This window comes from Streptopelia decaocto (genome assembly GCF_964273445.1).
Source record: "Streptopelia decaocto genome assembly, chromosome: 2".
Taxonomy (NCBI): Eukaryota; Metazoa; Chordata; class Aves; order Columbiformes; family Columbidae; genus Streptopelia; species Streptopelia decaocto.
The window spans coordinates 112,335,484-112,358,939 of record NC_138655.1 but is presented as its reverse complement, the minus strand read 5'-3'; the positions used below and the strand labels follow the sequence as shown (position 1 = coordinate 112,358,939).

The window sequence follows — 23,456 nt, the reverse complement described above, 5'->3', positions numbered from 1 at the left end:
CAGTCTTTTAAAACAATTTGTAAGACTTTAGTCATCCTCAAAGGGCTTCTCAATACAAAAATTTCTGAAGCATGAAGCCTCAGACAGAGCAGGGATAATTAAGAGAGGCAGTTCTGACATTTTTGGTGGGTACCACCACTGGCATTGTAACAACTCATAGGCTACTCCCTGCAGAAGGACAAAACATTTGGCTGTCCAAGCACAGTTCATAGAGCATTGTTAAGATGGCTGCATACTGCTGGTAGTGCACACACTACTGGAAGATTTTCTCTAGAGGACATTCTTTCCTGTCCCTTCATTACCAGATGCCTTCCTACTATCCCCTCTACTGTACGAAAGACCTCTCAAGCGTTTAACTTCTGGATAGCCACTTTTTTTTGGTTGCAAAGGTTTAAAATGGAATAAGAGAAACCTGTTTCAATTTCAGTGGAAGTAATTTTCTCAATATGTGAACATTTAATATCTTGTAACAATTGATTCAAATATCAGACTGCACTGACTCCTTGCCACAGCAGAATTAGCAGTATTTCAGCTGAAGTTGTGATTGGCAAAGCTACTGTTCCAACCCTCCAACACCACAGTCCTGTGTGGCTGCTGGTTGTAATTCCACCCATGTATGATACACCCTATTAGGGGCCTCGAGATCAGCTTACCTTCTTCTATACTGGAAACACTCTGCCTTCTTCTACTGAAATCAGAGTGATCCTCATTTAAGTCCAGACATTAAACAATTTGCATAAGCTCCCTGACAAAATCAACCAGAATATGACAAAGCATTTAAACAACTGTTTCAAATTCTCAGAAAGTCAAAGTGTCTGCATAACTTTCTTTTACATCCACTTAAGTTTTTATAATCTCTTATGAAAAAGGCTCGTTGACTTAATATGTTAAACATTTATATCAATGCAAGTATGTGAAACAGACTGTACAAGAACAAATACCATCTACCTAGTTGGAATCTCTGGCAATTCAGACAAACAGAAAAAAAGATAAACAATAAAAGAATTACATAGTAATATGGAGCCTGAGGTCTAAAGGGATAATTTAAGTACATGAAATTTATTTCTGTTTCAAGAGACACAACATAAAACTTCTTTCAATGGCCTTTAGTTCCTCTGCCAAGCACTTCTCTGAGTATGTTCCAAACTCAAAATTACCTCCCAGGAGAGCATCTCAGGTTGGAGCTTTCTTTCATTGTTTCTGGGTTTGCTCCTATATTATACATTATTGGTTCCAGATGTGAACTGGGGATGGTAAAAAGACTTAGAACTACCACATTTTGTTTTCTTGGTTCTTTAACAGATTCTATAGGAATGGGAGTCAATTTGTTTTTCATCTATGGACTCTCTCTTGGGGATGTACCAAAACTTGCAGACCTCCTTCTCTCCTGAAATGCTTGTGGACACTTCTTACTGCCCCAGTTTGGTTAAATCACCAAATATTTACGTGATACTTGAGAGCCTCTAACTATCTTTAGAAAATAAAGAAACAGAAGAACCTGACTATGGCCCTTCTTTTTAAAATTAAAAGTGATATTACAATACTGATTTTTTTGTTTTCTTTTTATTGGCAAACACCATATTACCCATGTATGTAACTGGTGCGTACATACGACTTTTAAGAATCGGAAATGCCATTAATTTACCTCTTAAATTTAACTTAATCATTTTTATTCCTTCATTCTATCTTAGCTCTATTTTACTGCTCATGACCACAGTGAATACAAAATTTTAGTTGCAGTGAGGTACAGCTTAGCACTGTATATATACATATGCGTGTATGCCATATATACATATGCGTGTATGCCATATGTATATATACATGAAATCTAGGCATGAGTACAACAAGGCAAAACAAGGCACTGAACAATTACTGCAGTCGTATCTATTTTCACATAGTTCTGTGTAAGTTAATGTCTGCTCAGTATCATCCCACTGGAGACAAATCTAACACTAAAATATTTATAACTGTTTTAGCAGATCAGACCTAGTATTTTTGCAGCATAAAGTCCTACAGAAACACACATGTAGGCCGAATAGTGACATAGAAGGAAGACAATTTAGACTTCTGACACACTTTGTGTATAAATTTACGGAATGTAAATGTACTTTGCTCAGACAATGGATACACGTTCTCATCAGACAATCAATAAACTAACACAACAGTCTGTAACTCAATCTGTACTTCACGATGGTAGGAAAACATTGTCTTTTGGCTCTACTGGCTAGTATAAAGGTTTTATCAGGCAATCTTACCTTTCAAAGCACAAATTAATGCTAAATACATTAATGCTTTACTGCTGCCACAGGCTTATTTTATTACCAGATTTGGCTTTGGACTTTATGCCCCTAGCCATCTGTTTTTTTGCTAAATTTAAAAGCATTACATGTTTTCGACAACATAAGAAACTATTAAAGAAGCGAGCAAATAATTCTGTACTACAGGGAAGCTGCTCTTGCACAGACAGAGAAGACAGAATAGTCATAAGGGTGTTCCCTGGTTCACAGAGACATGGGAAATGGGTCATTTCACATGCGAAATACCAGAAAATTCAAAAGAACTCAAGGTCAGAGAAATAGGGTATTACTAAAAACAAAAAGAGAAAGACTGGCTGCAGCTAGCTGCAGCAAGCAGAAAACTTAAAATTTCCAGTAGTGGGAAAAAACTTGGAGACCAGGATAGGCACAATGTTCCAGGGCAGCAGGAAAGAAAAAAGGATAACTCCTGTTTTAAATTAAATCCTTCATTCATGTTAAGAACAAAACTGGAAAAGCGATTAACACACTTGTCCCAGCCATTCATCCATGGCTGGTACCTCCTCAAAAAATGGATAAGCAGGGAAACAGGGGATGCACAAAGGAGGGTACCTGCTGCACAGCAGTCAAAACTACACCTCAAAATGAGCCTACAACAGCACTAAAAAAGACTGTTGAAAAAGCCTAAAATTAATGGCACGGAGCAGTTATATGAGAACTAGTAAGTGCTTTAATAAGAAGAAAGCAAAATTAGATTTTTATCCAAAAGCCACTGACTTAAGCAGCATGTACGTGTACAAGCCAGTGACACGCAGAACTGGGTATCTCAGTAGACAAACTTCAGTGATATCCACGCCACAACCCACAGTTAAACTGTGATGCCACAGAAGTCAGTGGAAGCCTTAAGTTAAAATCCAGGACCTCTCACATATAGAGAGCCCAGCAAACCAGACAATGCCTGGTTTTATGTCACTTCTGTATGCCAGCCTCCAGAAAAATCCTGTCAAGTGAGAAATAACAGATTATAACACAAAGAGTCTCAAGTCAGAAGTTACAAAGTCCAAACCAAGATGTAAAAGGAGATTAAATTCTTATGTATACCTACACAATCATTACAGTATCATACATTTTCATGATACACCTTACAAGGCTTTTTAGAAAAATATTTACGTTCTAACAATAAAACATATAGATAATCAAAGGATTCACTGTAAATAGTAGTTATTCTAGATTCACATCTGTCTCAAGAAAACTACCATTTTTGAAATACTGAATGGAACTTAGCATAGAAAATTATATGTAATTGCTATTTATTAAAGGGGAACAGCCTTTTATAAACACCCAACACAAAGTGAAGATAGAGCACAAGAGGGGAATTCACATGCCTGCAACAAAACAGGTCAAGTCTACTTTGTAGTTTTTTCAAAAGCTTCCCCCTCAAAATATTTTCCCTATTAAACTTCGACCGTCAAAATAAAAATCTGCCTAACTGAAAGCTGTGTGCAACAGTTAGAACTGGCAATTGTGGATGTATTATTTTTACTTTTACATATCATCAGGTGAAAAAATCCAACCAAACAAAACATCACAATATTGTTTGAAAAACTGTCCTTGGAAAGGCTAAGCCTGAATATGTGCTATATCTAAGCACATATTTCTAGACTTAGAATATAAAATAAACCAAATGAAAGAATCAGTTCTTTCAAGCTTTGCCTCAGGTGCTAAAATTCTTAAATTTTAACACGATTCTGACTTTTTTTTTTTTTTTTAAACATATGGTGACTGTTTTTCAAATCCTATTTGTCTTGTACTTGTTCAAATTCTTCAACATTAGCACCTGCTAGAACTGGCTGGAAAAGAATTGCTAAAAAGGCAGTAATATCCAACACTGACTGCAGAGAGTAACAGCAGCAAAGTTAATGTCTTTGTATTTTCTGTGGATTCAAAGACTACACACAAAGGATAACTGTGACTGAGCTAACTTGTGAAGGTACCTTAACTTCGTTGTATTTGCCAATATTAGCACCATAGAGGGAAAGTGTATATTCCTGTAGTGCCTCTTTATTATAAATCCCTAAAATGCCATGATCTCTAATTAAGGAGGAAAACACCACATATTCAGGGAATATAAACACACAAGAAAGTTACTATCTCCTTCCAGGTAAGCACACTGAGGAAGAAAGCATTTAAATGAGTAATGAAGTTGGTCAAAACAAGAGCTAGATGGGTAACCAGCACCTTCTTCCCCAGGTACGTGGCCACCATTCTCCAGTGCCCCCTCTGCACCCTGAAACTCTTGTGGCAGGTAGGTGAATACGTGTGTATGAAAAGAAGCCACTTACAAAACTGTATGCATATTTTAAACCATTTTTTGTCTATACAGGAAGATACAAGGCATGTAAAAAGGAACCTAGAAGTCTGGCATTTTTAACAATAGTATTAACAATCAGGAAAAACCTTCCATGCTTCTTTTGTATGACCACCTAAAGCACATTAGTGAACTGCACCCTCTCGATCAAACTGTTTTAGGAACTACAAGATACTACTACTACAAGATAGCAGGTAGGAAAGTGAAAGAGCAAGAGAAATGATTTTATTTATGCAAAATGCTGTCTACAGGATCCACTTTGTTACAAATCTAATCAGACCACAATAGTATTTACAAGTAATTTACCACAATGGCTCAGATTTCCTAAGAGAAATAAACTCAGAAATAAGCAGTCTGGAAGCCTGCATCACAACACTGACAATAAACAGAGGGAAAAACAGGTAGTCATATCAGCATCTAAAGTGATGGCATTTTAGTTATTTACAATAAACACAGTATTGAAAGTAGAATGCTCTTCTTCAGATTTCTTCTACTAGCCTGCTTAGCAGTGCCTACACTTCTCAGACCATCTTTTCATATTTCACTTACACAGGAGGAGTACTTGTCTAGGATATCTTGCATCTCGAGTACGTCAGCTGTACACCCATCAAAGTACACCATAGACTATTTGTGCAAACTGAACAACGCGATGGGCTGAATTTCACTTCAAGTCTGCTTTCACTACCCAAGTTCGAATGTGCTCCCGGTGCTTTTCAAAGCCTTGACAGGAATATTCATTTATACCACAGGTTTTATCCTCACTGTCTACCACGTAGTACAACTGCCACTGTATTGTACAGACACACTTCGGGTCACCCCAGTTAGTGATTGGACAGCTTACTTTTTATAGGGAAGTGCAGACGATGCTGAAAGTGCATTTTTTGTTTAAAATCTTTTATTTTTTGCTTTGTTTTCTTCCTCTATTCACTCCGCAAATGAATCTTTGTTAAGAAGTTTCACACTGATGAGAGATGGCTGACTGCCTGTTCTCCTTCCCAGGGGACATTGATCCTTTTTAAAGCTGAGCATGAGGAAGGGAAATTCAGTGCTAGAGAATGTTAGGAAAAAAAAATAAAAAATAAAAAATTGAACAATAGAGAGAGATTTCTATTGCTCAAATATCTTTCTCCAAGTTTCTGTCTCATGGTAGACCATTTCCCTCTTGAAATTGCTTCATGTTGCTCTCTCACATCACACTCGTTTACCTGTCTTGCTCTTTCGAAAAAGCACTCTTTAGGAAAGCCGTTTTCTATGAGGATATTGGTAAGTCATGCAGCTCACCAACTGATACTATCAGTAGCATTTGAATTTGTAGCTATTGCCACTTGTCAGAAGGGTCCCTTTTTAAGATATAAATATTTTTAAAAACCTTCACTGAAAAAGAATAACCCAAAATAATCCAAATAACCTCAGACAGGCATTTGGAAGTACCGAAAAATCTGTCCCCTTCCTGATAAAAAACAAAACAAACAACAACAAACAAACCAACCCCTAATACAAACCTGTCATGGTATTTCACTGTCTGTACCACAAAATACTCTTTAAAAGGCAGCAGCCCTGTTTATCTGCAAACGCATCCTCTCTCTTGTCAGACTAGTTAGATAATTTATAAAAGGGTTTCCTTCTGTTTCTTGAGGTAAACGGGCATTTTACAACCATCACAGCCACCACCTATAGCCTGTGCAGGGCAGAGAGGAACAGGCCTCCACTAGGCCATTACCACTGCCAGACTTTTTCATACCCCGCCCCCATGTACAACAGAGCCCTTCACAGCAGGAGTAACTAACCCAATGTTATCATCCTCTCTTTCAACTTCTTTGGTTTTGTTTCTTTGTTTGTTGGGGGTGGGGAGTGGTTTTTGATGTTTTGTTTGGGGTTTTCTGGTTGTGTTTTTGGTGGAGTTTTTTGTTTTGGTTGGTTTTACATTTTTGCTAGCCAAAAAGTGTTTTTGACAATAAAGTTTATTTTCATTTTGCTGACACTACTGAGCATAAGAGTGGGGATTGTAAAGACTGCATTTTGCATCTACAGTCACTCTGGTGGGCTGAAGAACACAAAGCAATGTTATTTTTATAGCAGCTTCCCTTCCTGCATAATGGGAGTTCACCTGTTCCAATTTCTGAATTTAGCAGAAAGCTGAAAAAAAAAAAAGTGTTCTGCCTATCTTCCAAATGGAATCCAGTTGTTCTCCTATCCACTACATTGGAAAGGCAGTCTAGCAGCAGACCACTAATACAGTCATTTGGAAAGGAGCTCAATGCAGTTTTACTCAGAAATATAAACATTGCAGCTAAAACTTAAGAGACCATAAAATATGTAGATGAGCATTTCAGAAGGATATTCTAGCCGTCCCAGTTTCCTGCTACAGATGCATATTCCAGTTGCTTATTTCTCCAAGTTGCAGCAAGAGGGTTATATGGACTAACATTTTCATGCCTTTATTTGCAATGATTAAGACTAGAGAATTAAGTCAATAAAAACAATAGCTTTCCTTCAACTTAAACATAGGCTACATGAAAAAACAAACACTGTGTTCCAAGTCTTCTGGGTTTCTACAGACATTTACACACATGCTTTCAAAAATCACAAATCATCTTCTTGGCAACAACTGAACTCAATAATTCAATTATCTTCAATTATCACTGAGTACACTGAGGAGAGAATTGGCACCATTATTTGTGGATTAAACAACCTGTTAGGATGACATCCCTCTGAAACACAGAATGACTCCACACAATACACAATTTTGTCTTTAACTGGTGAGATATTTCTTCAATTCAATGCTGCTTGAGAGATGACTGAGCTGACTGTCCACCAGTCTGAAGATTAAAATTATAAAAAAAAAAAGAAGAAAAAAAAAGTTTATGGCTACTATACATCATCTGTTCAGACTGCTGCCATTATTTCTTTATTAGGTTTTGGAATACTCGTAATGTTACTTTCATAATAAACTACCAGAGTACAGTGGCACTTAGTGAACTAGGCACTAATGGCAATCAGATTATTGAAAAACAAATAACTGAATTAAATCCATAGCTGGCAGCTGAGTACAGGCACTTCTCCTGCTATATCTCAGCAACAGTGAATGAAAAGAGGCTAAAAAAAACCCCACAAACAAACCAACAAAATATAGGAAAAAAAATAGATTTTCAGGAAAAATAAAATACCAGCTTTCAGATAATGGCAGCAAACCATGCTCCTTCAAACACATCAGTCTTCCACTTCAGTGAGAAATTTCAGCCACTAGTTCTTCTATTTCCCTGTCTTTACAAGTAGCTTCTATATAAACATTTCACAAAAAATGAATTCTGTATTTAGTATAGGTCCTCAAAGGTAAACAGCTAGATGTCTTAGTTGGTAACTATCTTTAAAATCAACCAGTCTCCTCCACTTTTGAATGTGATCTGTGGCTACACAATCATTATAATAAAAGTTATAAGAAGACTATATAACCCTCAGCTTTTGGTGCAGTTTCCAAGCTTATTCAACAAGTGCACAGATACACAAAATACTAAATCACTCTCTACGTAAGAACTCCATCCATTTTTTCCTCTCTCCATTGCACAACCCAATAACACAGTAAACTGCATCCAATGTAATGCATTAAGTACTATACCACTTGTTGGGATCTCCTGCTCATACCACAGACAGCAATCCCATCTGAAAGGTCTGAGAGTCAACATGTAAAAAGTCTTTGACAACAAACACACTATTGAAAGCATTTAATTTTACCTCATTTCCATTATGCTTTATTTTCTAAGCAAGCAACTAATATGAAATTTATTGAAAATATTACTAATCAAAGAAAAAAAAAATCTGCATAAACAGATGGAGAGTTCAGGACACGATATTTTCCAAAAGCACCACACATATATTGGATTCGATGGAGCTACTGAATTTGAATGGAGGCTCCGAAGGGACCCAGGTACGCTTTTAAGAGCTGTACAGAGAACTTCCACAGCACAAAGTCTTCTAGATTACACCACAAAACCTTTTCTTTCACAGATTAAATCAGAGCTGTTTTGGCACTCCCTTCTTAAGAAATACCAAAACAAAGTCCAAAAGATCAGGGTATCAGAATATTTTGAATGATGATAGTATGCTTTATATGACATGTTTTAGTATAAATTCACTATCCAAATATCTACAGAAGTTTTAAGAGTGCACTATTATATGATGAATAAATCAAAGTTTTCAGGCATTTCAAACAGGGGCAAGCAACTGATAGAGACAGAGGCAAGAAACAAAAGCTGGGAAACTTGAGTAAATGATGAAAAATCAAGAAAAATCAGAAGGGTCAATTTAACAAAGGGAAGTTCACACAAGGGGCACAACTTACAAAAGCAAATGCCCAGTAAGAAGAATGGCCAGACAATGTGAGGAGCAGAACCAAGACAACTGATGCATGTATGGAAACAGCCAGAAAAGAGGGAGAAACATAAATGGTAGAGACTGCTTAAAATACGTATATCAAGAAACAAAACCAGAAAAGAGTTTATATTAAGATTGCAGTGAATTTCTCTAATATTTCATTCTGTGTGCTTTCAGCAATCTTTAAGTCAGGGCTATGGAAGATCCCTTGTTTGTGCGTTACACATAAGGATGCAGTAAGTCTCCTAACTTCAGTGTGCTTTACTTCACACACCGGGCTGCTGCCAGAAGAATAATAGATTAGCTCCCCTCTGTATTTTTTGTTTTCTCTGCTGACATTGTGAGGCTACTTGAAATTCTCTCCATTTTCCAATTCTACAGTGTTTAATAACAACAGTACCTCCAGTTACTGGCCCCAGAATAAACCATCAGAGGTCAAAAATGGAGGCTCTGAATTCCTTTTATTAAGATCATCTGTCTGGCAATGAATAGACACTGAAATTGCTTGTACATGCAGCTGATGTTCTGAGGAGCACTGGTATGTTACACCATCATCTGCCAGGCTCATTCCAACTATTCAGTGTAGGTAATAAACGACACATTCAAGAGGGACACTTAACTACACATCATACGTATTGGGTCACTTACGATCCTCCTTCTTTATGATCTCAAGTCAATGCAAATCTGGCAAACACATTCCTGTGCCATGGCATTCGCTCATAATACACAACTGAATTGCTCTATCTGCCGTCATTTTTTAGGCCAGTCAAAGAATCGAGTATTAGCACAGTTGCTTTCAAAGTACTGAAGTAATCAAAACTGATTTCATCTTTCTACGTATTGAAGTTATGTTGTTTAATCAATAAAATGTTTTGTTAAGAAGTGCTGATATTTTATTGTCTGGTTTTCTGAACCGCTCTTCTACTGATTTGTTTTAATACAGATGGCTTGGAAGTGTCTGACAACGTTAATAAAGACGTGACATGTTATAAAACACAAGCAGGAACAGGTGCCAAATGAATCTACATTTTGACTTTCATCGCCTGGACATTGAACATAACAGTAACATAGAAAAGAGCAGCAATTATTTGAACATACAGCTCTCTAAGAAATTATTTGTAAAAGCAAAATTATAATTAGCCTTCCTGAGTACAAATTATGTTCTCTGTTCTGCTTAAAAAAAAAAAAAAAAAAAAAAAACCACAGAAAAAACACAGAAAAAACAGCAAACCCTGAGGAGTGACAAACGCATCAAAGAAACGTGTGGGCTTTGGAAGAGGTAGGCACTTGCCGCATCTTCCTCCCGCATTGCGGAAACGATCATGACAAAAGAATAAGTGGACAGGGTGTCTGCAGGAACCACAGCCCCATGGCTGTGGCTATATGGTTACCGGTAGCATAACCACAGGCAGTCAAAATGCTGCATCAAGATTTGTGTCTTAGTCTGCTGTTTTCTGATAATCCTTCTCCAACACAAAGCCCTTTACAGAAAGGTGTGAATTGACGCAGTCACAGGGCACATTATGCTATTTCAGTAAATACGCAACTAATTTATGACATTATTGGCATGCTGAGACAAGAGCTATTAGGACAGAAACCCATTTATTCTCATAGAAGAACCGGCTACATACTAGAGAGCCCATGATCTTGCATTTCTCCCCAGGATTCACCCTCCAGCTTCATACGCTGACATTAAGCCAGGCTAAGAAGCATCATCGTAGCGCACACTGCCGTGTAGCTGCCCTCAGAACCTGGCAACAATTTCATTATCTTCCCTTCTGTTCTGCCAGATAGGTGGCAGAGAGGAGCAATTCCGCAAGAGCAAAATTTGGAAGACACAGATCATTTACAATTCCTACAGCCTCAGATTTGAGGAGATCAACTGTGATTGCAGTGGAGTACTCACTTTGTCCCAATCCTCCATGCAAAGATACATCACATGTGTAAGGATTTTTAAATTATTATCTTATTGTATTTATTATTACTTTAAAAACTGAAAATCAATTATATTGAAAAGAGGCTTCACACCTATGTATTTTCTCTGGGTGATCTGAAATTCCAGTTACTTCCTCTTCAGGGAATGTCTCCTGAAAGTCCTCCTTTCCTTTGCTGTCCTTCCAATTCTGATGCGCCACAACCTGATTTCACTTTACAAGCTGTACTACTGCTGCTAATCCTCCATTATGTACCTTACCCCACTACTCCCTTATCTTAGCCTCTGATTTTAAGATGGTTACTTCAAGAAGCGGGTCATTCAAGGACTTCTTTCAAATGCTGTCATTTTCATCAGTACACAAATTAAACAGAAGTTACATTATCCATCAGTAACAACTCATTGCTTCAGTATCTAAGAGGATTCTTACCCTGCTTGCCACAGTTGTTGTCACTAGACACCACTCCATTTTGCTGTTCAGATGCAGAACAGCTTGCTATACCGAAGTGGAAAATCATGTTGAGATACATAAAGCTGCTAAACACAATGCATTTTCCAATTAAGTTAAACTTGTTGTTTATGAATTAAAGCTTCCCCAAAAACGGTACCTGAAGCAAAAATGATTTTGTTGTAATTTTCTTCAGTGTACTATGTGTTATTAACACAGCATTTTAAGATGCCCTATGTGTTCATTGTGCTTTCCTTTTAGATCCATGTCCACTCTTTTTTTATTTTTTAGAAGCAAGCTCTGAATTTTTCTAAAATGAACAAAAACCAAAAGCACTAAAGTCAGACCTCCCGACTTCACATTTCATGGCTTATAAAGCACACAAATTATAAAGCTATCAGACATTTCCCGAGTTTACGTTAAAATCTGTAGTGAGCCTTTAGAGTGGACCAATTTATTTGATGTGTTTCTCCTAAAGCTTTTATGGCACCATAAACATTTCTGATTCCATGACAAATACTTTATAATACATTAAGCAAGCTCATTCAAACAATTCTAAATGTTATGCCAACGGCAATGTATTTAGAAATGAAATAGTTGCTTGAAAATAGAGAAACCTTAAAGTTGAGTTTGAACCACTGCAATTTACAATTTACTTTTGTGCAACTGAAGACAAATCATTTCAAATTAAGTTCAATGGCACAAATACCCAAGAAGCATAAAGTAGATATAACCTCCAGATGCGCACCGTGCTGCACTTATTTCACATGAGAGCATCAACACTAAGGTCTGCTCCTCAGTAAAACTTCCAATTGAATTCAATATTAATTAGCGTGGAGTATTTAACTGTATGACAATTCAATTGTGTTTATAACACGCTTCCAATCACTGCAGTTTATCTGCATTTGCTTCATTCAACCAAAAAGCCTTGCTATCCCTTTTATTTGGGAACAAATTACAGTAACTTTGGTTCACAGTAAATAAAGCATTACACCAGTAGCAGCTCTGCAAGGCACCCAAACCAGGATGCATGCACTCCCTGTAAAGAAAAGCACCACAGTCTCATATTTCATGAAGTAATGAAAACTTATAAAATGCTTTCTGTATTGAAGGCACAGGGAGACTTCAACTCACAAGGCAATAAAAATACAAATACTGCAACAGGATTAATTAATGACAAAATTATTAGCTGTTTGGGCATGCTTTTGATGATGGAATTCAATCCCTAGAATATAAAACTGGCTCTGATGATTTTATGAATCCAGTGAAAAAAAAAAAAAAAAAAATCACCGCTCTGTGGCCACAAAAATTGCAATGAAATAGAAACTTAAAAGTAGTTGATTTGTATATATTTATTTTTTATGTTTTAGCATAGATTTCAAGTGCTGGAAGGGGGGGAGGAGTGGTTTGTTTGGTGTGTTTGGTTTGTTGCGGCTTTTTTGTTTTGTTTTGGTGGTGGTGGTAGGTTTTTTGGGTTTGTTTTGGGGTTTTTGTTTGTTTTTTAATTCCTTACTATTTAACACTGTTCTGCTGACCATTTAAGCTTTCCTTTGACTCAAAGCTCCAAGGCAGCTTTATGAGTTCGAAGATGTTACTAAGCTTCTATAATTTTAACACGGATGCTGTATAAACAGCTCATAAATAAATCATGGTATTGCCTGAGACTAAATGAGAAATATACCAGAAAGCATTAAATTACAAGAACACTTTTCATGGAACTTTTCTTTCTCATGGTTCTCTTCTTGTTAACTGTGACTCCTGGCTTGAAAAGATCAAGAGCAGACATCTAATTTGGAAAAAGAAGCATAAAATGTCCCAGTTTCTCCGTGAACAACAGTTTCTTTCACTCGCAAAAAAATGCACTTCTCACCTTACATATTTCAACATATGCTGTGTGAACATGTCTGCCCTGAGAACAGTCTGATGTGGTTACTGCCTCCATATATTGCCAGTGACTAGAAAATACTCTAAGCCCCCTGCTTCAGAAAGTCATTGGATATCCAAATCATAAATTCCGAATTCCCAGCTGTCACTGCCTAACTACGCCTTCTGCATTTCAGCTAAGTCATACTGTATGACATTATCACTCTCTCACACTTCATAGCTTCTTCAGTATTAACAGAAAAACCTGTGGACTGTCTAGTATTTTTCACTGTTTATCGCAGTAGCAATTATTTCATCTAAATAGCTCGTTCTGAACTCACTCCTGTAAAATATGTTGTTTACTCCTTGTTTCTCCCCACATCTTCCTCTCAGTATAAGGGAACAGGGGGAAGGGGAGGCAGGTAAAAAAGTGATGTAACATTTTCATACAGCAGCTTATTATTTATTTAGGAATCCAGAATGATTTCACACAGTTCAAAAATCTCACCATACACTTAAAACCCGATAAATTTGAATGAGGAGACATTTTCCGCAACACCTTTTTCCAAGGAACCACTTAAGAAGTGTACTGATGATGGATTACCTGAAAGCCTGGGAACCACAACAGTGAAAAAGGAAGTGGTAGTAAAAACTGGCAACATTATTAACAGGTGGAAGAGGGAAACTGTGGTAGGACAGTATGAAAGCATTTGTTCAGGTTTGGTTGGTGTTTTTCTTTCCTCCCCTAAAGATGACACAGAGTGTGTCACAGACAATACTCTCCCCCTGCAATTAGTGATTTTGAATTGCAAATGCCACACATTAAGAATTAACATAGATCATTTATGTATTCTTAAACATTAAATTAAGGAAAAAACATAGACTTCTAAATAGGGAGCACTCTTACATAGGGTCACTGGCAATGCTTCATCAAGTTAACCTACTGTAAAACCACCATATGAGGTAACACAGTCTAAAACTAGAGTTACTTCAAACATCTAAGACAATGACGAGCAGTTTACCTCTTACAGCCTATAACTAAGTGGTTTGGACCTTCACTGACAAATGAGGACTTAGTAGACAAGAACCCATCACAGATATTATTTATCGAGAAATAAGTCTTAATTAAAACAAAAAGTATTGTAGTTTCATAGCGTAATGTCTTTTTTTACTTTTCTAATGCATTGCATGTGTGTGCACAGTGGCATACTCACGCAAACCATAGTGGCTGTTATTATGATTTGGGTTTAATTCTCCGTCTTAAACAAGAACCCAAGAAAAACATATCCAGTTCCGTAAGAGTAGCCAGTACACCTACATGAATTTATAAGCATGTTTAATGTATTTCCAAAAGAAACCAGGAGCAGATATAAGGCATTACTTGCACTTGTTCTGAAGGCATTTCCTTGCTAGAAGCATTTATCATTAAATTTTTAGACAAAACCAAAATATTTTTAATAGTTATAAACAATTTAATTAAATCTATGTGTTTCTGAAACTCATCATTTCTTGTATGAAGTGGAAAAATTACAAAACAAAATGAAAACCAGCAATTAATCAGGGAGACATCATGCAGGAGTGACCCACCTAACACTGGAGACCGGAATAGGTCTCACTTGATGGCTGTCAAAAACCCGATGAGTGACCTCACATGGTTTGCATAATTTATCTGCAAGTCAATTTACCCAGCCTCCAAATGAGGAAAATCCTACTTACCTGGGTTGAATTTTGTCATCAAAACAGAACGCGCCCTAGAAATGCATATTGCCATACAGATACAAAGATGTTCATACATAGTACTTTCAAGTCTTCAGAATCAAATGCTCTCCACTGGAACATACAGTCTTTGTCATGTATTACTTGTTTGATGAATGTTTCAATCTTCTAGAAGAAAAAGTAACCCATTTGCTTGACTTACTACCTGCCGAGAATATTAATACAGAACTTCATATCTAGTAAATGAATGAGCAGGGGACAAACAGATTTTGCAAGTTTATTGCACAGTAGTTACATTACTTCTCAACTAGCCAATCTTGAACAATATTTTTGAAAATAGGTTACTTAACACGAATAGCATTTCCTTTAAACAATCATGTAAGTTACAAATTCTCTTTACAACTGAGCAAATAAATTGAGCTGGGAGCACTCCCTGGATCAAGCCATTCCTTTGTGAGTAGTCTCTATAAACAAGGAGTTGCCAATCTGCCAAAATAATTTTCCTACTCCGAAATTAATGCCATCAAAATTGGTAATACCACTCAATGCAAGTTACAGATCCTGTATGTTACAAGCAGAGGGGTGTATCATCAGCTGGTGTAAACCTATACTGTTCTTAAAACCAATGGAACTACATCAATTTACAGCTGCTGGAGATTTGTCCCCGTGTCTGTCTTTAGCACTGTTAAAAACATTGAAGCAAACCCTGGACGCACTTCCAAATTTAAAGCTCCCATTGACTGTAGCGAGAGCGATGCCTACAGGAGGAAAGGCAGACTATAAGTAAGTCATCCTAGAATTAGCGCACTTTCCCTTCCCTCCCATTCATTTCAAGTTTAAAGTTAGTTGTTAAAATCATAATCTGGGAGGAATCCAAGAGCACAGCAGATTTTAAGACTTTATAGGTTTCTTTAATGTACTCGCAGAAATTCTGTTTAACAACAGTGATTTATCAGGCCAAGTTGAGCTTACTGTAATCATGCAAGTAACGCCAGTAAAGCCCACAGGAAAAGCAGCACCACCAGGAAAACACTATTTGGCCCACAGTTTCACTCTAGCAGGATAAAGTTTAAAAGAGACTGTTGCGCTGTTCTTCTCTCTCTCCAAGACCAACTATTACACTTGTGTTAAAAATCTCATTGTGTTTCCTCCATCATTTTTATGTAATTTTTCCTTCAAGGGTACAATCCAGTGTAACACTCAACCGAGCAACCCTCACTTGCACACTTAGCCCTGGGGGCAGTCAAAAGGACTAGTATATAGCAGTAAGAAATTATTGCCTGGAAAAGGATTTTGCAGGAGGGGTACTCAGCCGTTTCTTAGACCACCATCCTGTAAAACTGTAGGCAACAGAGAGAAAATACAGTTGTTTTATAGAAGATATCTTTAATCAAGAGTTTCTCTATATGATTCTGAGTACATGGATTGTTGCAAATAGCTACTAAATGGATTTGTGACTACAGATACATGGAACTAAATAAGGCAGTTTTTCAGAAGTATCTACATGCATCCTGCGTAAAAGCATATACTGTAGTTATCTATAAGTATTTTCCTTTACACATAGATCGCAACACATTTACAGCTGCTTGCGAGCATCACATGCAACAATGATTTTTAATATCAACTGAATTAACTTTTAACTGCAAGGAATAAAAACTCAAAACTCCCACTTCAGGAGGCTACCAATAGAACATAAATAGTTGATCACTAAAAACGGCTAGCGTAAGAAAAAAATAAATACTTTAAGATGTTCCTTAGCGCTACTCCATCATAAAACATTTCAACATTAAAAAAAGAACTAGAATAGAATACTCTTCTTCGACTTAAGCATTCCCAAGTACAATCAGATTTACCAACGGAGCAAAATCATTACCTATCTACAGCTTGTTTCATATAACTTTAAAATTTTTTTTTAAAATCATTTTAGACAACAGAGTTTGACTTAAAACAAGCTAATCGATCACCTTTCTGCACAGCTGCATTTTCTTTCATTAATCTAAAAGAAATATTTGAGGGATTTCCGTTTTTTACCTTTGCATTTTTCCTTTTCCAGTATCCATAACCAATCATCGCTCTGCTCTTCCATTATGCTTCGTATATTGCAGAGTGAGAAGCATCTTCATTAAATAGTATTAAAAATAGAACACACCCGATCTCCCCACCGGAGCATGCTCTGACAGCGCTGATAGCACAGCTCTCAAGGTAACCATGCCCAGTTGGGAACTGAGAGGAAAAGTCAGTGCGAAATTAGCAAAAGCCTAATAGTGCACACAAACTTGCCTCGATCAGTGACGAAGACTGCTAAAAACAAAAATCATCGTGCAGTTAAATTATGCGACTGAAAAGTTGCAGGTCAGTTTACAGTATTCTTTTTTTCCTCCCCTCCCCAACACCCTCAACTACAATTGCCTTGTACTTGCCTAAAATTTACATATGCCATTTGGAAGAACGCACACCGGGCATGCATCTAGCTCAGCGCAATGGTAGAGAAGTCAAACAGGTGATCAACACTTGTGCCGCTCTTTAATGCCTTTGTTTCCCCTCCCGGCACATTTACAGCAACATCACACGACAGCGGCATGAATTTAAGCAAAACCGCACACACCTGGAAGCGCAAAGACGGGAGGCGCAAAGACACACCTAGCATGGAAAAAATGCACCCGAAATTTCGGCGTGTTCCCCCCGCTGGCTGAAACGGTAAATGAATGCAAAAAAAAAAAAAAAAAACAACACCCAAAACAAAAATTAAACAAGACTGCGCAATGGCTGCACTGGATAAGCACGTCTCGGTTAGATCTACAAGCGATATCATTGAAACGCACATACAAGTAAGCAGAATTACACTAAACAGAGTAACATTAAGTATTTTTTTTTAATGAAAACAGACTGCTAGGATACCTAACAACGTGACCGTAACTCCTGGACTGTGATCCTCCTTCACTGCATGCAAAAAAAAAAAAAAAAAAGACACGCTAAGGAAGCATCAAGTACATCTGTTACCTTCAAATCGCCACCCTTAGGAACAATGCAAGTCAAACAAGCCCAGGCTTTACCTCCAGCAAAGCACGGCTTTTAAAAAGCGTTACCGTCGATGTTGTTCACAAATCAGCGAGTAAAAGTTGGGGGTTTTTTTACCGTTTGATATATTTTAGCTAAAAAGAACCGCTGGGAGGAGGGAGATCTCCCCTCACAGCTTCCCCCCCCGTAGCGCTCCCCTCCCCAGCTTGAGCCTGGTTCCCGGACACCGGCTCCAAGGCGAGGAGCACCGCCGTCACCCTCAAACCCAGCTCCGGTCACCTCACCTCCGCGTCCGAGCCCGACCCGCCGCCGCCCCGCCGCGATCGGAGGGAGCCGGGGGAGGCGACGCGGCTCCTGCCAGAAGCGCCTCCGGTCGTTACCGGCAGACGGCGGAAACTTTGCGGAGGCGCCAGGGCCGCCCTCCGCGGGGGCAGGCGGCCCCGGGGCCACGCCGAGACCCGCGGCTGAGCCCTCCTTCAGCGCCGTACCTGGCTTGCACCACCTCTGCCCTGCCGCTCCGCGATCCCGTGCGAGGCTCCGGCTTCAACACCGATATCATCCTGCCCCTCTAGACTATGAAAGACATCCTTTTTTTCTCTCCAGCCCTCCCCCCCCCCTTTTTTTTTTCCCCTTCCCCCTCTGGTAAATACCGCATCTTAAGAGTCGGAATCCTGCAGCTGCTATAAATAATTGCACATCGCATGTAATAAACGCAAGCCCCAGCTCCATGCACAGCTCCTATTTCCCCTCTCCCTCCACTCCACATGCTCAAGCCGCCCTGACCTCAAAAATTGAAAGATCACGGGGAGGGGTGAAGGGGGGGATGGGGGGCGACTGACTCCAACGAAATGACAGAAAACACATGCTGGAAGGAAAAAAAAAATAGAAATCGCAACAACAAAGAACATCACGCCACACAAATGTCTACAGATTCTGCTTTGGTTTTTTTGGTTTTTGGTTTTGTTTTTTTCCTTCTTTTTTTACCTTGCCTGAAAACGGGATCTGCCCCCAGCGTCTTGGTGGCCTGGGTTATTTTTTTGTTTGTTTGGTATTTTTTGGTTGGCTGGTTTGTTTATTTGGCTGCAGATAACGCTGCTGTTACAGTACAGTGCCTGTCTTCCTGAAAGACATGGTCTCTTCCTTCGCCTCCGCCTCCTCCGCGGGAGGAGATCCGCCGCTGGCCCGGCGCGCTGGCCGCGGCGGCGCCGCCCGACCCCGCCGGCCGCCTCCCGCCTGGGGCCGGCTCGGCTCGCCTTGCCTGGGCTCAGCTCGCCTCTCCCCGCTCCGCTCGCGTCGCCCTGGTCCGCCGCCGGGCTGCCGTCGCCTCTGGCTGCTGCCTGTCCTCTCTCTCGGTGCCTGACTAGAACCCTTTCGCTCCTCTCTCTCTTTCTATTCCCCCTCCTTTATCTGCCGCGCTCCCGGGCTGTACTGTCTGTCTGCGAGTCTCTCCCTCTCCCTTTCTCTCTCTCTCTCCCCGCCCACGCAGCGTGGTGCGCCGCGGACCGGAGGCAGCGGCGCGTTATCGTTGGCGCTTCCTCGCCGGCTCCGCGCTCGCTGTGCGCTTCAGCGCCGCCGCGCCGGCCCGCGCTGGCTCGGCCGCGCCAACGGCCGCCTCGGAGGAGCCCTTGGCTCCCCCGCCATCGCGCCCTCCCCCTCCTTCTCTCGCCTTACCCCACCCCGACACGCACGCCGACCGCGAACTGCGCGGCGGGACCGGGGCGAGGAGCTGCCCGGCCGCGCTGTGTCTGATGTGTGGGACGCCTGTGTATGCCTGTGTGTCCGTCTGTGCGTGTGGCTTCCCGCACGCCGGCCCCTCCAGTCGCATTGCCTCCCCAACCCCTCCCCATCAGCCCATCCCCAGCCGGGAGCGGAGACAAAGCCCCCAAGCAGCGCTAATAAGGAGAAGCCTCATTAGTTTGCTCTGGTTCCTTGTTATTTGCTTCCACCCACTCCCCACCGCTTGCTCCCCCCCCCCCCCCCCAAAAAAAAAAATATATATATATAAGAAAATGGGCCCTTGACTCCAGCGGACAGCTTTAGGGAAGGTCTGGGGAGGGGTGGTTTTAATTACTACTTTTGCTGGTGAAACCTGACAGCATCTGCGCTGCTTAGCTGAGCTGCTGAAAAGCGGGGTGTGGGGGGGAGGGCGGAAAGACTGCAGCAGATTTTGGGTGGTAGCAGATGAGCCACTTAAAATGGGGCACATGATCCCCTTCCCCTTCCCCTCCTCCTTCCCAGCATGGCTCCTTCTAGGCTGTGGCTTGATGATGTTTCTCCAGGAGCCTCACCGCACACCATCAAGGCAGAGGGAAACAGACATTTCACCAGCACATGCATTTCCAATACATCAAACCCCTGCTACCCGTTTAAAAACCGAACCTCGTCTTACCCAATTGAATACATCCAGGCATTCATTTTGCACCCAGCCAAGAAAAGGGCATTTACCTCTTTGCTAGGTGGCTATTAATATGCAGTAAAATTATAGCTGTACAATGCCAAATGTAATTGCCATAGATCATTTAGAGCAGATCCAGCAATTCAGCTGCTGGAAAAGCATGCTCTGTGAATAACCATGCATCTGGTACAATGCCCTCCACTACAATAACCTGAAAGGAGACAGAAGAGTCTGGTACTAGCTGCAATTAGTAATCCTATAGATTAAACATAAACAGTCAATAAGTACAAAGCGGCAAGGTACTATGAAGTATAAGTGATTGTTTCTGTCTACAGCAATACAAATAACCAAACTCCCACAGACAGACAATTCCTATTTAAAATACACCGTTAAAAATGCACTCCATTATGTACTTTCAGAAAGTCCTTGTTACAAAAGAGTTTGCCACAATTAACACATGTAGAAGAACTCATGTACCAGTCAAACACAGACAAATATACAGAAGGCTGGGAGGAAACGTTTGCTTTAGTAGGTATTATCCTGGCATCCTTGGAATCCGTCTTTCCCCTCAGAAGCAAACACCTGCTTTTACCGGGGACTGCTGACTGGAATCAGACTGGAAGAATACAGCAAGCAATGAACCACAACAGGGTGTGCATTAGCAGGCTCCTAGTGCACACCTCAAGTGATCAGAGGCATTCAGCCAGGCACACCAAAACCTGTTCTGCTAATGCACCTCCTGATGTGGCTTACTCCTAGGATGGTTGCGTGTGGCTTCATCTACTTTTAATTTCATTATTTAACATATCCCCACACTGTGTGCTACAACTTGGATCTGAAAGCAAAAAGACTGGCTATAAATGGCACAGCCGGCAACAGGGGAAGGACCACTTCTTTGGTATGAATTGTTCCTTTCAGCCATCTCTACTGTGGACCCAAGTTCATTTTCCTAAGTGGCTGCCAAAACTATTTTGAACATGCACTGAAATGCAGAAGACCTCACCTGGCTGCTTCACAACATCCCCTCCCACCCAAGCAGATTGCCCAGCTAAAGGAGAGAATGCAGGCTGCATCAGGACATTACAGCAGTACCCAATCATGCCTTCACTAGATGGCTTGCAACTCACCTGCAAGGAGGAGAGGGAGTGAGGGGAGTGAATGTTTTGAAACCTTACCCCAGTAACTAGACACAATGAACAAGTAAAACAGCCACGTGTCCACAGCTTGTCTCCCACTGTTGGGATATTGGAGTGTCTTCCGTGTGGGAAGCGCCAAAGCTATCCGTCAGATCTGTCAGCAGATAAAAATTCATCCAAGCTGTAGTCCTGGCAGTTCACTCCATACTCTCCTGTGTGGCAGGATATGCTTGGGGCAAGTTACCAAATGCTAAAAGATGCGAGCTACAGCAACACCAAAGGAAACAGGAAAATATAACGCTATCACCCCAGGATCGTGAAAGGTAATATTTCAAGTCAGAATGGTGAGCAGCATCAAACACAGCGTGTGTAAAGAGGTGAAATTGCTTCCCTTTGTTGAGAAGTCACCTCAGACCTTCTCGGAGTCAGATATGAATCTTAACACAATATGCACCCTACATCCTCTCTTCAGGACTTTTCTTTGCAGAAAGAAAAATCACAATCGTTGCACAATCATAATATCTGAGAGATGGGGAACCATGGCAATGGTTTGCTGCTGCCTGTGCTGATCTGTAAACATGCACAGGGATAACTGTCCATTTAAGCCTCTTGGAAGTCAGCAGAAGCTGTGTGTTTAAGCAGAGGCAGAATTTGATAAAATCTTCAGACTTCTGACAACGTTTTCTGTCTGTTGCATAGCCAGACTTTGGGGGTAATCAGAAAAAAAACAAACCAAAACAAACCAAGAAACAAACAAAACCCCCCAAACAAACAAACAAACAAACAAAAAAACAAACACAAGACCTACTTCTGCAAATACCTTTACTTGAATAAAGGATTTAATTACCCCCCAGTGCATGCTTTCTAGGACTTTGATAGCGCACGCTGCCCTTGTGCAATAGGAGCACCCTACGGCAGTGAAGCATACATGCATTACACCTACACAAAATTCCAACAGGCAACACCAAACTCTTCAGCTTTAGGTATTTTCAAAGCATGACAACGAATTGTATTACTTGTTCACTGCGAGCACGCTTTCCAACTACATTACCTCAATTGCACTTAGAAGTCAAGAAAACCTTAGTGGGCTCTCAAAAACCAACATCAGATTGGAAGTATGTGATGTCAGACAATCATAGAGAGCTTCGTGCAGTTCTGCGATCACAGGAGATTCCTGTAATAGAAGGCATGCAGTGTTACTTAATCCATTAGTAAAAGCCTGCATGACTGGTTGGACATTTCTTCTGCCTCAAGTTATTGTTCAGTGCAACAAAGCTAGCATATGAAGTCTGTTGTGTCTTGGAGTTATGGAATGATTCAGACTGAGGCACAACAGTATGGGAAGCTAACTGTTGATGTATTTTGTCATAACCTTCTGTAAAAGAGGTCAGTTTTAGTTGTTTTAATTTTTAAACTTTTTTCCATTTTTACGTCCTACGTGTTACACACAAATTAATCATGCATAATTTGTAGATGGACTTAAAAATACTGCACTTCTATTTAAAATGGCACCTTACAATATGTAAATACAGCCAAATTACTCTGGTTTCAAACAGTTCTCAGGAGGGGCTGGAATATTTGTTCCAGCTACAACATCACAAGTAAAGGAAAATTAACCAAGCAATTTGTGTACAGCTTGTACTGGTAGCTCACATTTGATTAAAAAAATGAAGCTTTATGCTGTTCCCACTGAAGCCAGTGAGAATTTTGCAATGGGCTTCATTAGGATTAAGATCAGGTACCTAAACCTAAGAGTCTGTCTTTGGAGGAAGAGCAGTGAACAACCCTTTAAAAATATAATCTGTTGCTAGAGGGGCTGAGGAAGGTATTTTTTTCCCACTAAAAGCACAGCATCATTTCTTTGTGTTTGACATTTCAAATCCCCTCTTAGTTTCTTTCAGAAATCCCAAAGTGTTTGATGTGCTGTATCTGTGTATGTTGAAAAGGATATTC

The 23,456-nt window shown here is 40.1% G+C and overlaps 1 protein-coding gene across 18 annotated transcripts in view; it reads right to left on the bottom strand.

The window, feature by feature from the left end:
* The window catches only part of ARPP21 (cAMP regulated phosphoprotein 21), a 200,659-nt gene that overhangs the window by 121,021 nt on the left and 56,182 nt on the right, over positions 1-23,456 (bottom strand). Inside the window, exons 1-2 of one of the 18 annotated variants that reach the window (XM_082044187.1) lie at positions 18,257-18,409; positions 17,853-17,894 (exon numbers count right to left, since the gene is read on the bottom strand). The exons of 13 other annotated variants lie outside the window; for them this stretch is intronic. The gene's annotated coding sequence lies outside the window, so the exon portion shown is untranslated. Of the gene's footprint in view, positions 1-16,985; positions 17,046-17,852; positions 17,895-18,256; positions 18,410-18,460; positions 18,566-18,956; positions 19,365-22,554; positions 22,678-23,456 lie in introns of those variants that run through there. 4 more of the 18 variants (XM_082044186.1, XM_082044189.1, XM_082044188.1 and 1 more) reach the window with 4 other exon arrangements.